Here is a 15,455-nt window from a genome sequence, read left to right on the forward strand (position 1 = left end):
CCTTTGTTTATATTTCTGAGGTTATGTCGGAGTTTATTGTGTCTGTGTCCTATGTCCTATGTGTCATTCTGGTTGTGCGTAATAGGAGCGTGCGCCTTTCAACGCGCATATAAATAGGCTACGTGGCCTGGAGTCAGGATATTGAATAAGATAAAATGATTTCTCCATTTATAAAGGGTGATGAAATATCATTAAAACTCATTCAAAATGACTAAGAAGGATGTAAAAATGTATGTAGAAATGACCTTTTACATTGTAGAAGCAGTTTATTAGTTGTAATTGCCAATTAGGTAATTGTATGGACCAAGGGAGGGGCTAAGTGCTTATACTAGACAGATTCGATTTGGTTTCTCAAGGGGAGGATGTACAGTTTTGCCCTCTACCTGTGTCCATTCAGATAGGACAGGTTAAAGGGATTCCTCTGTACTTTTGTATACTTTTTAGCTAGTAGTTCTGAAAGTAGCACCCACCAGCCAAAAGTGGTCCCAGAAAATGATGTATTACATCAAATGCCAAGGAGCTGAAGCACATTGGCTAAAACTCGAATTGCTAGAGGGTTGGCCCACATGAGGGGAAATGTAGGGAAAATGGTAATACACAGCTTTCAGAAAACAGTCGCTTTCAAACTAGGGATTTTGTGGATAATTGAGGTAAAACAGTAATTTTCTCATAGATTATGCATGTATGAACTACACATTGACACATACAGCACAAAGAGGGAGGTTTAAAAAATACTTACTAGTTGCGAAAGTACCGGAGCATGTCTTTAAGCCTGATACAGAAGCTATTTCTTTTAGGCTATTGCCAGTGTATATTTGGTAAATCAACTTGTATATTTTATATGATATGGGGCTTTCACCATTGGATCACCAAGACCTGTAAATAAATCTACACTCTGAGCACGTCAACCTGCTGATGTCATGTCCTTACGACTGCTACATGGTCCCAGGGTGGCTTAGTTTCTCAAAAAATTCACAAACAGTGGTTTATTCGTATCTACATGGCAAATGTATATAATTGATATCATAATGAATGTTATGGGGCAATGTATGCTGGGCGAATCTACAGACTAAGTAGTGACGGAGTGGGTGATCGGATGGTGCACATTCTTGACACCAAGGGAGATTCTCGTTTGTAAAACATTCTCCTGCCCTCTCTCCTCCGTGACCCGGAACCAATAAGTGATCGAGAAGTGGGTCAATTCTTTAGTAGGCAAACGGAAGAGTGCCCTCCCCTCCTCGATAGCCACCTTTCATCAAGGATACTCGTGTGTATCCTATTGCAGAATAGTTTTAAATCTGCCACCCCCTTTGAATCAGCTTTTGTTTTGTCAGAGAAAAACATGCACAAGTTTAAAAACAATATTATACGTATTGTTTTATCTATAGAATGTCTTGCACAACTACCTTAACTTGTTTACACATTTATTTTGGGATCTCCTGCTGTAAACATAATTTGACTAATGACGTGCGAGTGGGGAAGGACCGTCTCATTTCAAGCAAGCACAATTCCATCCATGTTCACTCTCTTTCGCCAACTGTCCTCGATTAACTTTGACCTTTTTCATAAGGAGGCGAGAGGGCGCAGGGGGTGAGCAAATCAAATTGATAAAAGTCCCAACCAAGTCTTCAACGCACCAGGTTGACAGTTCCTATGAACCTGTATAGGTCTTTCCCCAGGTTGTACCATTATCTAATCCAGTGGCGGCCCGTCTTTCAGGGCAGGTGGGGCCTTGCCTGTTTTACCTGTTATTTTGGCATTAATACGTGTCACATATCAGTTTGCAAACAATGCAACAAAAATATATATCATTGAGTTAATAAATCCGCATACAAAGAGGCAGCTCCGAAATGCAGGTGTTTCAGTCTAGCTCAGTGCTTTCTGTGGTAATGGGGCAGGCCAGCAGAAAATAGGAGCATTGCACCGTTATTGGCTCAGTGTTCTGTCACTTATGGGGACACTGCGTCACCCTCCGTTAGTAAGGGTAGACATCAAGAAAGTGAGCCCTTTGGTTGCTGCCATAGACTTCGATTGGAAGTGCCCTTCCATGAAGGCTCAAGGTCATTGGCCACAGATAAAATGATGTCATCTACAGTAGCTTTGATTGAACAGAACATCTTACTTTCAAAATCTTAGCTAGCAGTCAGCATCATAAATCAAGTCTACAATCTACTGGCAAATCCTTTTTAAATCATTGTCATATGAAGAGAAAAAATGAAGAGAAATTATAGATAAAATGTATCGTGCTCATCGGTCGTTGGACATAAACATTACACAACAATCTGGAAATTGCAAATTGAACAATGATTTGTTTGGAAGGAATCGGTGACAGTGGCTAACCGCAAGCATTGCAACTGGGTAGTCGGGAATAAACGCGCTCAGACTGGGAAAATACATTTTGAACTGTCATCCAACTCGGAATTGTAACTCTTTCTTTGATGACAAAATTTGCCAACGAAGGACCACCGCGCACAAAAAGGTGAGTCCAAAAATGTCTGCATAAATGATGTATGCCAGGGAGAGATGGACAACCATGTCAGCTATGTTTTGTAAAAAGGCAGTAAACAAGGCTGTATGAACTGTTTCGCTGCCAGACAAGGCTCTTCTGATAGCCAGGTGTAGCAGTGGTGAGGATTCACTCCATGGTGCTGACAAGAAAGCTCTGCTGTTGGGACAGCTTTATATAGGCCCTAATAGTTTGTGGGCACCGCTTGATGCCGTTATTGTGCAATTAATGCATTGTCGTTATTGTGCAATTAATGCATTGTCGTTATTGTGCAATTAATGCATTGTTTAGTGGCTTTGCTGGCATGCATCTAAAAACGTTTTTGCCCACCAAGAATTGCATGCTAAAATCTCCACTAATCTATCACAAAGAGTCAGTAATTATAGCAGCTATAAAGAGTTTTAAAAACGACTTTACCATATTTGCCTATTTCTTACCAAGGGGATGCAGTGCCATCAAAGCCTTTCTATGTATTTAGTCGAAATAAATGAAGGTTCTATGGCGCCATCTTCTGGAGAGGTACATCCACTACAACAAATGTTACACTTCCGTTTTTTAGCGAACAAGAAAGCGTACACAAATGAATGATGCTGAGGAGACACGCATCATCTATATGACCCTCTTGTGTTTTCAGTTGTTTGTGTAATCTTGTAGTTAAAAAAAAAAATATTTCTCTGCAAAAGCATCCTTGCGGATGTAACAATGTCGATGTCAACATTTCAAAACGTTACGCTCGTATCTTGCCTGGTGCTCTGCGTTGTTCTTCTGGTTTCCGAAAATGCTTCTAGGCGGAGGGAAGAAGGGTGCACAGACCGAGGGTAAGTTTTACGGTCTAAAAATGATACACATCTTTCGAGCGTAGGCTTACTTTTTACTTGCATTTACTTTTTTGATGCATGCATCGTCGTTTATCTTTGAAATGACCAGCTACATCCATATAGGGTGGTATCACAACCGACTTATCTTTTTTAGTTCAAATAACATTGACTACGCTTCAACCGTGAATGTGGGTCTATGGGCCTGAGTCAAAGATATTGCACTAAATAGGGAATAGTAGGTCTATGGGCCCGAGTCAAAGGTATTGCACTAAATAGGGAATAGGGCAGTAGCGGTGCAGTGGCAGAATACATTCAACCATACCTTTATTTCAATACAAAACCGGAGAGCAACATCTGTCTGCTTGAGTCCACAAAGCATATTGCATATAACAAACAGTTACATGACCTGCAGCATGGCCAATCAAGTTAATGTTTCGGACATTTTCAGACGACTAAACAACTATTGATTTAGAACACTGCAGAGTTAGCAGTCCAGTATCTCTACTCCTACTACCATTTTAATTACACTTCAGTACTTTCTCTTCTCACCACCTCCGGATAGGAGACATGCTGGACAGCCCTTGTGCTTGCCACCTCTGTCTCCTTCCCCTTAACAGGGTACTTCAGAAATGTGGGGCATAAAGTGGCTGCTCCAGTGTATTAGATCACAGTGTCGGGTTTATCTACCTCCTTTGCGTTGCAGGTTCAGGACGCTTTCCTCCCGTGGTGCACAGGCAGATGGTTCCGGACAGTCAGGGCCAGAGGGCTGCTAGGTCCACCAGGGCACACAATACAGAGGCCAGGGCTAAGGGTGGTGGTGGCACAGGGGTAGGGACTGGGAGCAAGTCCAACCTGGCAGGGCAGATCATCCTCATGTATGGCTTTGGTATCCTCCTTTAACTCCTCTACCTCCTGTTTAAGGTGCGATGTTGTGAGGTTGGTATAGGGTACACACACAACATGCAATAGTCATGGGCATTTGAAAGAGAGTCTGTGTTTCTCGCATGTTAGCATTTTACATGTGAAATGGGGCTGAAGGCAAAAGTTTGCATTTGAAAATTAATTGAAGACTCATCTTGAATCGAGTACCTGCAGTTTTGGACTCTCTACTGCACCTGCTGTCTCTAACTCTGAATGATCGGCTATGAAAAGCCAACTGACATTTACTTCAGAGGTGCTGACCCGTTGCACCCTCTACATCCACTGTGATTATTATTATCTGACCCTGCTGGTCATCTATGAACATTTGAACATCTTGGCCATGTTCTGTTATAATCTCCACTCGGCACAGCCAGAAGAGAACTGGCCACCCCTCATAGCCTGGTTCCTCTAGGTTTCTTCCTAGGTTCTGGCCTTTCTAGGGAGTTTTTCCTAGCCACCGTGCTTCTACATCTGCATTGCTTGCTGTTTGGGGGTTTAGGCTGGGTTTCTGTATAACACTTTGTGGCCGCTTGCTGTTTGGGGTTTTAGGCTGGGTTTCTGTATAACACTTTGTGGCCGCTTGCTGTTTGGGGGTTTAGGCTGGTTTCTGTACAGCACTTTGAGATATCAGCTGATGTAAAAAAGGGCTTTATAAATACATTTGATTGATTGATTGATACTTGCCCATCCAAACATATATGCACATACTAGGAGGAGGACACGCATGCACACAAACTCCATTGTGTCCTATTCTCACAGAAACTATTTGTTTATGATCGGCGTGTTGTATGTTCAAAAGACACATTATAACACGGTTTAAATCATATTCCTATTGTGTTTTCAAAAGATAACATCAAAGGTGAAGAGCGCCGTACCTGTCGAGCCCAGATTTCCCTCGGTGAGAGGAGAGAACCGGAATAAAAAGATCAGTGAGTTACTGTGTTTGTATTCCGTAATCTAATCTCACGATTCTTAGATCATTCCCCTTCAAGAAGATTGATAATTATATAGAAAGAAACAGCAACAGTTTATAGTACTACTTTTTAAATAGTTACTTTCAAAAACATGAAATCTAAATAGTTCTGCTTCAATTCAGACAATACCAGCCTGGAAAGTACAGTATTTACCCACCCTTGCACTCTCCTTATTCTCTCTCTCTTCTTCTCTGTAGCTGATTGTGAGCTGACTCAGCTGCAGGATAAGCTGAGGGAGACAGAGATGGTAATGGAGAAGATTGTCTAAAGCCAGATGCAGGATAAGCTGAGGGAGACAGAGATGGTAATGGAGAAGATTGTCTAAAGCCAGATGCAGGATAAGCTGAGGGAGACAGAGATGGTAATGGAGAAGATTGTCTAAAGCCAGATGCAGGATAAGCTGAGGGAGACAGAGATGGTAATGGAGAAGATTGTCTAAAGCCAGATGCAGGATAAGCTGAGGGAGACAGAGATGGTAATGGAGAAGATTGTCTAAAGACAGATGCAGGATAAGCTGAGGGAGACAGAGATGGTAATGGAGAAGATTGTCTAAAGCCAGATGCAGGATAAGCTGAGGGAGACAGAGATGGTAATGGAGAAGATTGTCTAAAGCCAGCTGCAGGATAAGCTGAGGGAGACAGAGATGGTAATGGAGAAGATTGTCTAAAGCCAGATGCAGGATAAGCTGAGGGAGACAGAGATGGTAATGGAGAAGATTGTCTAAAGCCAGATGCAGGATAAGCTGAGGGAGACAGAGATGGTAATGGAGAAGATTGTCTAAAGCCAGATGCAGGATAAGCTGAGGGAGACAGAGATGGTAATGGAGAAGATTGTCTAAAGCCAGATGCAGGATAAGCTGAGGGAGACAGAGATGGTAATGGAGAAGATTGTCTAAAGCCAGATGCAGGATAAGCTGAGGGAGACAGAGATGGTAATGGAGAAGATTGTCTAAAGACAGATGCAGGATAAGCTGAGGGAGACAGAGATGGTAATGGAGAAGATTGTCTAAAGCCAGATGCAGGATAAGCTGAGGGAGACAGAGATGGTAATGGAGAAGATTGTCTAAAGCCAGATGCAGGATAAGCTGAGGGAGACAGAGATGGTAATGGAGAGGATTGTCTAAAGCCAGCTGCAGGATAAGCTGAGGGAGACAGAGATGGTAATGGAGAGGATTGTCTAAAGCCAGCTGCAGGATAAGCTGAGGGAGACAGAGATGGTAATGGAGAGGATTGTCTAAAGCCAGCTGCAGGATAAGCTGAGGGAGACAGAGATGGTAATGGAGAGGATTGTCTAAAGCCAGCTGCAGGATAAGCTGAGGGAGACAGAGATGGTAATGGAGAGGATTGTCTAAAGCCAGCTGCAGGATAAGCTGAGGGAGACAGAGATGGTAATGGAGAGGATTGTCTAAAGCCAGATGCAGGATAAGCTGAGGGAGACAGAGATGGTAATGGAGAGGATTGTCTAAAGCCAGATGCAGGATAAGCTGAGTGAGACAGAGATGGTAATGGAGAGGATTGTCTAAAGCCAGATGCAGGATAAGCTGAGGGAGACAGAGATGGTAATGGAGAGGATTGTCTAAAGCCAGATGCAGGATAAGCTGAGGGAGACAGAGATGGTAATGGAGAGGATTGTCTAAAGCCAGCTGCAGGATAAGCTGAGGGAGACAGAGATGGTAATGGAGAGGATTGTCTAAAGCCAGATGCAGGATAAGCTGAGGGAGACAGATGGTAATGGAGAGGATTGTCTAAAGCCAGATGCAGGATAAGCTGAGGGAGACAGATGGTAATGGAGAGGATTGTCTAAAGCCAGATGCAGGATAAGCTGAGGGAGACAGATGGTAATGGAGAGGATTGTCTAAAGCCAGCTGCAGCTCTAAAAAGTTTGTTGTTTACCTGCTGTTCTCCTCCAAACTCTCTCATTTATTCTCCCTTCAGTCTTTCTCTCATTCATACTCTTTGCATACGAAAGAACAAACAGTATATTCAAATTGTTACTTTAAAAAAACAACAGTTATCTGGGTCATTCCTTTCCCACCTCGCATGGTTTTTCATGGCAAAAATATTTGATTGAAAAAAAATGGGGGAATTTAATTGAATTGAATACAATCTGGATTGAACAATGTATTTACTTTACTATTACTGTCATTGTACTTTCAACTGTAATTGCAACTCCCATTGATTGACTGGTGAATCCTAATGGTAAGACCCTGACCTGTGGCTGTGATGTGCTGCTCTCTCTGCAGTGTGACAGGGGTGAGTGCCGACCAAGAGGAGAGACTGCTTCTCCAGCTGAGAGAGATCACACGGGTGATGCAGGAGAGCCGCCAGGCGGAGGGGGTCACCCCACCAGAGATGGGGGCCCAACACTGGGAAGGGATCATGGGATTGAACCCCTTTCTGGGGCCCTTCTCCACCACACAACAGCTATTGTTATATGGGGATACTTCTTTTGTGCTTATTTAATGGTTGTCACACCACGGTGGCACTTTTATTGCATATATGGCATCATTAAAGACTTGTCTGAATATGTCATCCACACTCAACAATATGGGAACTCACTCTACATACTTAGAGTGAGTTCCCAGGGTAGGGTAGCCTAGTGGTTAGAGCATTGGACTAGTAACCGAAAGGTTGCAAGTTCAAATCCCCGAGCTGACAAGGTTCAAAATCTGCCGTTCTGCCCTTGAACAGGCAGTTAACCCACTGTTCCTAGGCCGTCATTGAAAATAAGAATTTGTTCTTAACTGACTTGCCTAGTAAAATAAAGGTAAAATTTAAAAAATTAAAAGTTGTGTGGAAAAAGGAATGGGGTGGTGAAATAATTTTCTGTCATGGACAAAGGATCTCAAAGGGTGTGATGATATTAATTAACAAAGATTTTGATCTGAATCTGCAAATAGTCAGGAATGATTCGCAAGGAAGGTGAAAGTGGAGGAAAAAGAGATTTGACTCATTAATCTATATGGTCCAAATCAGGATGATCCACAATTCTTCGAAAACATTTATACCAATTTATTGAATTTACAGGCAACAAATAATCTAATCATTATGGTAGGAGACTATAACATCGTGTTAAGTACCTCAATGGACCGTAAAGGTAATCACTCTACAAACAATCATCACTTTAAGGAAATCACAAATATTATGGACACATTAGAAATAGTGGATATTTGGAGACTAAAAAACCCCGACCTAGTGAGATATACATGAAGGAGACTTAATCAAGCTAGTCGTCTTGACTACTTTCTTGTCTCTTTCTCTCTTGCGTCAAAGGTGAAAAAAGTTTTAATAGGAGACAGAATGCAATCGGATCATCATCTAACTGGTATTCACATAACTCTTATAGATTTTCCATGTGGACGGAGATATTGGAAATGTAATCTAAGGTTACTGGAGGACAACTTATTTTTAACTAAGACAAAATCATTTATAACTGAATTTTTCCAGTATAATATAGGTTCAGCAAATCACCTTATCGTTTGGGATACGTTTAAATGTACCTTCAGGTGTCATTCAATTCAATATTCATCAATAATAAGAAAGCAGTTTCTGGCTAAAGAGACAAGACTAACAAGGGAAATCCATGAACTAATAGTACAGGTAGACAGCAATAAAAGCGATACTACAGAGAAACAAAATAAGTTGGAGGAAAAACAAAAAGAACTCGAGGAACTTATTCAAGAACGATCTAATGTAATCGATTACAAAAATAAAGCAAACTGGATGGAATATGGAGAAAAATGCACAAAATTCTTCCTGAATCTCCAATACAGGAACACCAACAAAAATAATTAGCAGAAACTCGTTACTGAAGACGGAGTTATCTATGATTCTCTGAATGATATTTTAAAAGAGGAAGCTAATTATTTTAGGCAGATGTTTTCTTTTCCGTCTCATCCTTTCCACTGAATGAAGATTATGGTAAGGAATTATTTCCAAATAATATAAAAACCCCAGGGCTTGATGGCATACCGGTAGACGTACGTTTTAACTACTCCTATAGAAATTGTAGTGTGTCACGTACTCAGCAGTAAGGTCTGATTTCTCTATTATTAAAACAAGACCCAGATGGCAAATATAAAGACCCGGTCTATCTAAAAAACTGGAGGCCCCTTACACTTCAATGTTGTGATGCAAAAATACTAGCAAAATGCATAGCTCTCAAAATTAAAATGGTTTTACCAGGTATTGTTCATCCTGATCAGACAGATTTTCTACATGGACGATACATTGACGATAATATACGACAACTACTAGAAATAATAGAACATCATGAAACATATAAGAAGCCAGGAATGGTATTTGTAGAATTTGTAGAATTGGATGGGTTGAGATTATTAAAAATAAAAGCACTAAACCTCTCTCTAAAAGCTTCACTCATTCAAAAGTTTTATTTGAACCCTAAATGGTTCTCAAGTAGATTACTAAGAGAAGCTATTCCATTGTTTAAAAATGGCCTTTTTGCCTTTGTGCAGTGTGCCATGTCTCATTTTCGATTACTTGAAAATGATACTTTGAAAAAAGTATCTCTCTTTTTCAAACAATCATTGCAGAGCTGGCTACAATTTCAATTTCATCCCCCTGAAAAGATGGAACAAATATTATGGCTGAACTCAAATGTGCTGGTTGATAAAATACCTGTATTTATGGGAAAGATGTTTGAAAATTGTATTTTGTTCTTAAATAATATTGTAAATTGGAATGATGGAGTTATGTCCTTCATGGACTTATCAAAATTGTACTGAAAGGTCTGCTCAATCCAAGAGTACAACCAATTGATTACGGCATTGCCCCAAAAGTGGGGGAGGCGGGTGGCAGCGGGAGGAGGTAGGGAACTGGTCTGTCTGCCCAATATAAAGGATCAAAACTTGCAGAGGAATAAAAATAGCATAAATAGGAAAGTATACCAGTTTCATTTGAGGACCAGGATGTTGACAACTGTGCCATACAGATTGCAAAATAGTTTCCGATTCCATGGTACAGGGTTTATGAGTTGATATATAAAAGAACGCAAGATTCAAGACTTTGTGCTTTTCAGCTAAAATTATTAAATAGAAATCTTGCCACCAACAAAATGTTGAATATTTGGGGCATAAAATCATTGAAGCTCTGCAGATTTTGTTGTGAGGATACAGAATCAATAGACCATTTATTTTGGTATTGCCCTCAAGTAACCTGTTTCTGGTCTCAGGTTTAGGAATGGCTGAAAATGCATAGCATTGATCTAAAATTGACCCAAGAAATAGTACTGTTAGGAGATCTGGAGAGACCCGGTCAGTCAATTACTAATATACTAATACTCTTAGTAAAAGTATTTATCTTCAACTCACACTCTGTAAATTCTATTCGATTAGATAGATTGAAATTGTACGTTAAACATCACAGCATAGTTGAAAGATATGTGTTGCGTAGAAACCTGAAGTGGGTGGCCAGCAGAGATGAATGGGATGGGCTGAAGGTTGGTAATGTGGAATTGGAGACAAGTGGGAGTGGAGTTGCTGTGTGAGAGATTTTTTTTTGAAAGTACAAATAAAACTTAATAAAAAGTACACCAAGAGGCAGTGTTTTTACAACTAATGCCGGTTTGCCTGAGGCTGGTGCCGTGCAGGTGTTTGTACACATGCATATACACTCTAATGGTTGAGGGACAGCTATTGGGGAACTGTGGGGGGACCTTGGAGGGTTCGGGTTCACGTTTTTTGACCCAGTGGTAGATCGGTCAATATGCCCTTGAGCAGGGCATTGACCCTGGATGCTTGTGTGTGTTGCTCTGAATGGGAATCTGTTGGATGACTGGTGTGATGTAGTTATTAGATGACTGGTATGATGTAGTTATTAGATGACTGGTATGATGTAGTTATTAGATGACTGGTATGATGAGGTTATTAGATGACTGGTATGATGTAGTTATTAGATGACTGGTATGATGTAGTTATTAGATGACTGGTATGATGTAGTTATTAGATGACTGGTATGATGTAGTTATTAGATGACTGGTGTGATGTAGTTATTAGATGACTGGTGTGATGTAGTTATTAGATGACTGGTGTGATGTAGTTATTAGATGACTGGTATGATGTAGTTATTAGATGACTGGTGTGATGTAGTTATTAGATGACTGGTGTGATGTAGTTATTAGATGACTGGTGTGATGTAGTTATTAGATGACTGGTATGATGTAGTTATTAGATGACTGGTGTGATGTAGTTATTAGATGACTGGTGTGATGTAGTTATTAGATGAATGGTATGATGTAGTTATTAGATGACTGGTATGATGTAGTTATTAGATGACTGGTATGATGTAGTTATTAGATGACTGGTATGATGTAGTTATTAGATGACTGGTATGATGTGGTTGTTAGATGACTGGTATGATGTAGTTATTAGATGACTGGTATGATGTAGTTATTAGATGACTGGTATGATGTAGTTATTAGATGACTGTGTGATGTAGTTATTAGATGACTGGTATGATGTGGTTGTTAGATGACTGGTATGATGTAGTTATTAGATGACTGGTATGATGTAGTTATTAGATGACTGGTATGATGTAGTTGGTGGATGACTGGTATGATGTAGTTATTAGATGACTGGTATGATGTAGTTGGTGGATGACTGGTATGATGTGGTTGTTAGATGACTGGTATGATGTAGTTATTAGATGACTGGTATGATGTAGTTATTAGATGACTGGTATGATGTAGTTATTAGATGACTGGTATGATGTAGTTATTAGATGACTGGTATGATGTAGTTATTAGATGACTGGTATGATGTAGTTATTAGATGACTGGTATGATGTGGTTGTTAGATGACTGGTATGATGTAGTTATTAGATGACTGGTATGATGTAGTTATTAGATGACTGGTATGATGTAGTTATTAGATGACTGGTATGATGTAGTTATTAGATGACTGGTATGATGTGGTTGTTAAATGACTGGTATGATGTAGTTATTAGATGACTGGTATGATGTAGTTATTAGATGACTGGTATGATGTAGTTGGTGGATGACTGGAATGATGTAGTTATTAGATGACTGGTATGATGTAGTTGGTGGATGACTGGTATGATGTGGTTGTTAGATGACTGGTATGATGTAGTTATTAGATGACTGGTATGATGTAGTTATTAGATGACTGGTATGATGTAGTTATTAGATGACTGGTATGATGTGGTTGTTAGATGACTGGTATGATGTAGTTATTAGATGACTGGTATGATGTAGTTATTAGATGACTGGTATGATGTAGTTATTAGATGACTGGTATGATGTAGTTATTAGATGACTGGTATGATGTAGTTATTAGATGACTGGTGTGATGTAGTTATTAGATGACTGGTGTGATGTAGTTATTAGATGACTGGTATGATGTAGTTATTAGATGACTGGTGTGATGTAGTTATTAGATGACTGGTGTGATGTAGTTATTAGATGACTGGTGTGATGTAGTTATTAGATGACTGGTATGATGTAGTTATTAGATGACTGGTGTGATGTAGTTATTAGATGACTGGTGTGATGTAGTTATTAGATGACTGGTATGATGTAGTTATTAGATGACTGGTATGATGTAGTTATTAGATGACTGGTATGATGTAGTTATTAGATGACTGGTATGATGTAGTTATTAGATGACTGGTATGATGTGGTTGTTAGATGACTGGTATGATGTAGTTATTAGATGACTGGTATGATGTAGTTATTAGATGACTGGTATGATGTAGTTATTAGATGACTGGTATGATGTAGTTATTAGATGACTGGTATGATGTAGTTATTAGATGACTGGTATGATGTGGTTGTTAGATGACTGGTATGATGTAGTTATTAGATGACTGGTATGATGTAGTTATTAGATGACTGGTATGATGTAGTTGGTGGATGACTGGTAAGATGTAGTTATTAGATGACTGGTATGATGTAGTTGGTGGATGACTGGTATGATGTGGTTGTTAGATGACTGGTATGATGTAGTTATTAGATGACTGGTATGATGTAGTTATTAGATGACTGGTATGATGTAGTTATTAGATGACTGGTATGATGTAGTTATTAGATGACTGGTATGATGTAGTTATTAGATGACTGGTATGATGTAGTTATTAGATGACTGGTATGATGTGGTTGTTAGATGACTGGTATGATGTAGTTATTAGATGACTGGTATGATGTAGTTATTAGATGACTGGTATGATGTAGTTATTAGATGACTGGTATGATGTAGTTATTAGATGACTGGTATGATGTAGTTATTAGATGACTGGTATGATGTAGTTATTAGATGACTGGTATGATGTGGTTGTTAGATGACTGGTATGATGTAGTTGTTGGATGACTGGTATGATGTAGTTATTAGATGACTGGTATGATGTAGTTGGTGGATGACTGGTATGATGTAGTTATTAGATGACTGGTATGATGTAGTTAGTGGATTACTGGTATGATGTGGTTGTTAGATGACTGGTATGATGTAGTTATTAGATGACTGGTATGATGTAGTTGTTAGATGACTGGTGTGATGTAATTATTAGATGACTGGTCTGATGTAGTTATTAGATGACTGGTATGGTGTAGTTATTAGATGACTGGTATGATGTAGTTATTAGATGACTGGTGTGATGTAGTTGTTAGATGACTGGTGTGATGTAGTTATTAGATGACTGGTATGATGTAGTTATTAGATGACTGGTATGATGTAGTTATTAGATGACTGGTATGATGTAATTGTTGGATGTCTGGTATGATGTAGTTATTAGATGACTGGTATGATGTAGTTATTAGATGACTGGTATGATGTAGTTGTTGGATGACTGGTATGATGTAGTTATTAGATGACTGGTATGATGTAGTTATTAGATGACTGGTATGATGTAGTTGTTAGATGACTGGTATGATGTAGTTGTTGGATGACTGGTGTGGTGTAGTTGTTAGATGACTGGTATGATGTAGTTGTTAGATGACTGGTATGATGTAGTTGTTGGATGACTGGTCTGATGTAGTTGTTAGATGACTGGTATGATGTAGTTATTAGATGACTGGTATGATGTAGTTATTAGATGACTGGTATGATGTAGTTGGTGGATGACTGGTATGATGTAGTTATTAGATGACTGGTATGATGTAGTTGGTGGATGACTGGTATGATGTGGTTGTTAGATGACTGGTATGATGTAGTTATTAGATGACTGGTATGATGTAGTTGTTAGATGACTGGTGTGATGTAGTTATTAGATGACTGGTCTGATGTAGTTATTAGATGACTGGTATGGTGTAGTTATTAGATGACTGGTATGATGTAGTTATTAGATGACTGGTGTGATGTAGTTGTTAGATGACTGGTATGATGTAGTTATTAGATGACTGGTGTGATGTAGTTATTAGATGACTGGTATGATGTAGTTATTAGATGACTGGTATGATGTAGTTATTAGATGACTGGTATGATGTAGTTGTTGGATGACTGGTATGATGTAGTTATTAGATGACTGGTATGATGTAGTTATTAGATGACTGGTATGATGTAGTTATTAGATGACTGGTATGATGTAGTTATTAGATGACTGGTATGATGTAGTTATTAGATGACTGGTATGATGTAGTTGTTGGATGACTGGTATGATGTAGTTATTAGATGAATGGTATGATGTAGTTATTAGATGACTGGTATGATGTAGTTATTAGATGACTGGTGTGATGTAGTTATTAGATGACTGGTGTGATGTAGTTATTAGATGACTGGTGTGATGTAGTTATTAGATGACTGGTGTGATGTAGTTATTAGATGACTGGTATGATGTAGTTATTAGATGACTGGTGTGATGTAGTTATTAGATGACTGGTGTGATGTAGTTATTAGATGACTGGTGTGATGTAGTTATTAGATGACTGGTGTGATGTAGTTATTAGATGACTGGTATGATGTAGTTATTAGATGACTGGTGTGATGTAGTTATTAGATGACTGGTGTGATGTAGTTATTAGATGACTGGTATGATGTAGTTATTAGATGACTGGTATGATGTAGTTATTAGATGACTGGTATGATGTAGTTATTAGATGACTGGTATGATGTAGTTATTAGATGACTGGTATGATGTGGTTGTTAGATGACTGGTATGATGTAGTTATTAGATGACTGGTATGATGTAGTTATTAGATGACTGGTATGATGTAGTTATTAGATGACTGGTATGATGTAGTTATTAGATGACTGGTATGATGTGGTTGTTA

At 39.2% G+C, this 15,455-nt stretch overlaps 1 pseudogene; it reads left to right on the plus strand.

Moving 5' to 3' along the window:
* Positions 1-3,069: 3,069 nt before the first annotated feature.
* The window catches only part of LOC115144750 (protein RIC-3-like), a 54,811-nt pseudogene continuing 42,425 nt past the window's right edge, over positions 3,070-15,455 (plus strand).

Source organism: Oncorhynchus nerka, linkage group LG17 (assembly GCF_034236695.1).
Source record: "Oncorhynchus nerka isolate Pitt River linkage group LG17, Oner_Uvic_2.0, whole genome shotgun sequence".
Lineage (NCBI taxonomy): Eukaryota > Metazoa > Chordata > Actinopteri > Salmoniformes > Salmonidae > Oncorhynchus > Oncorhynchus nerka.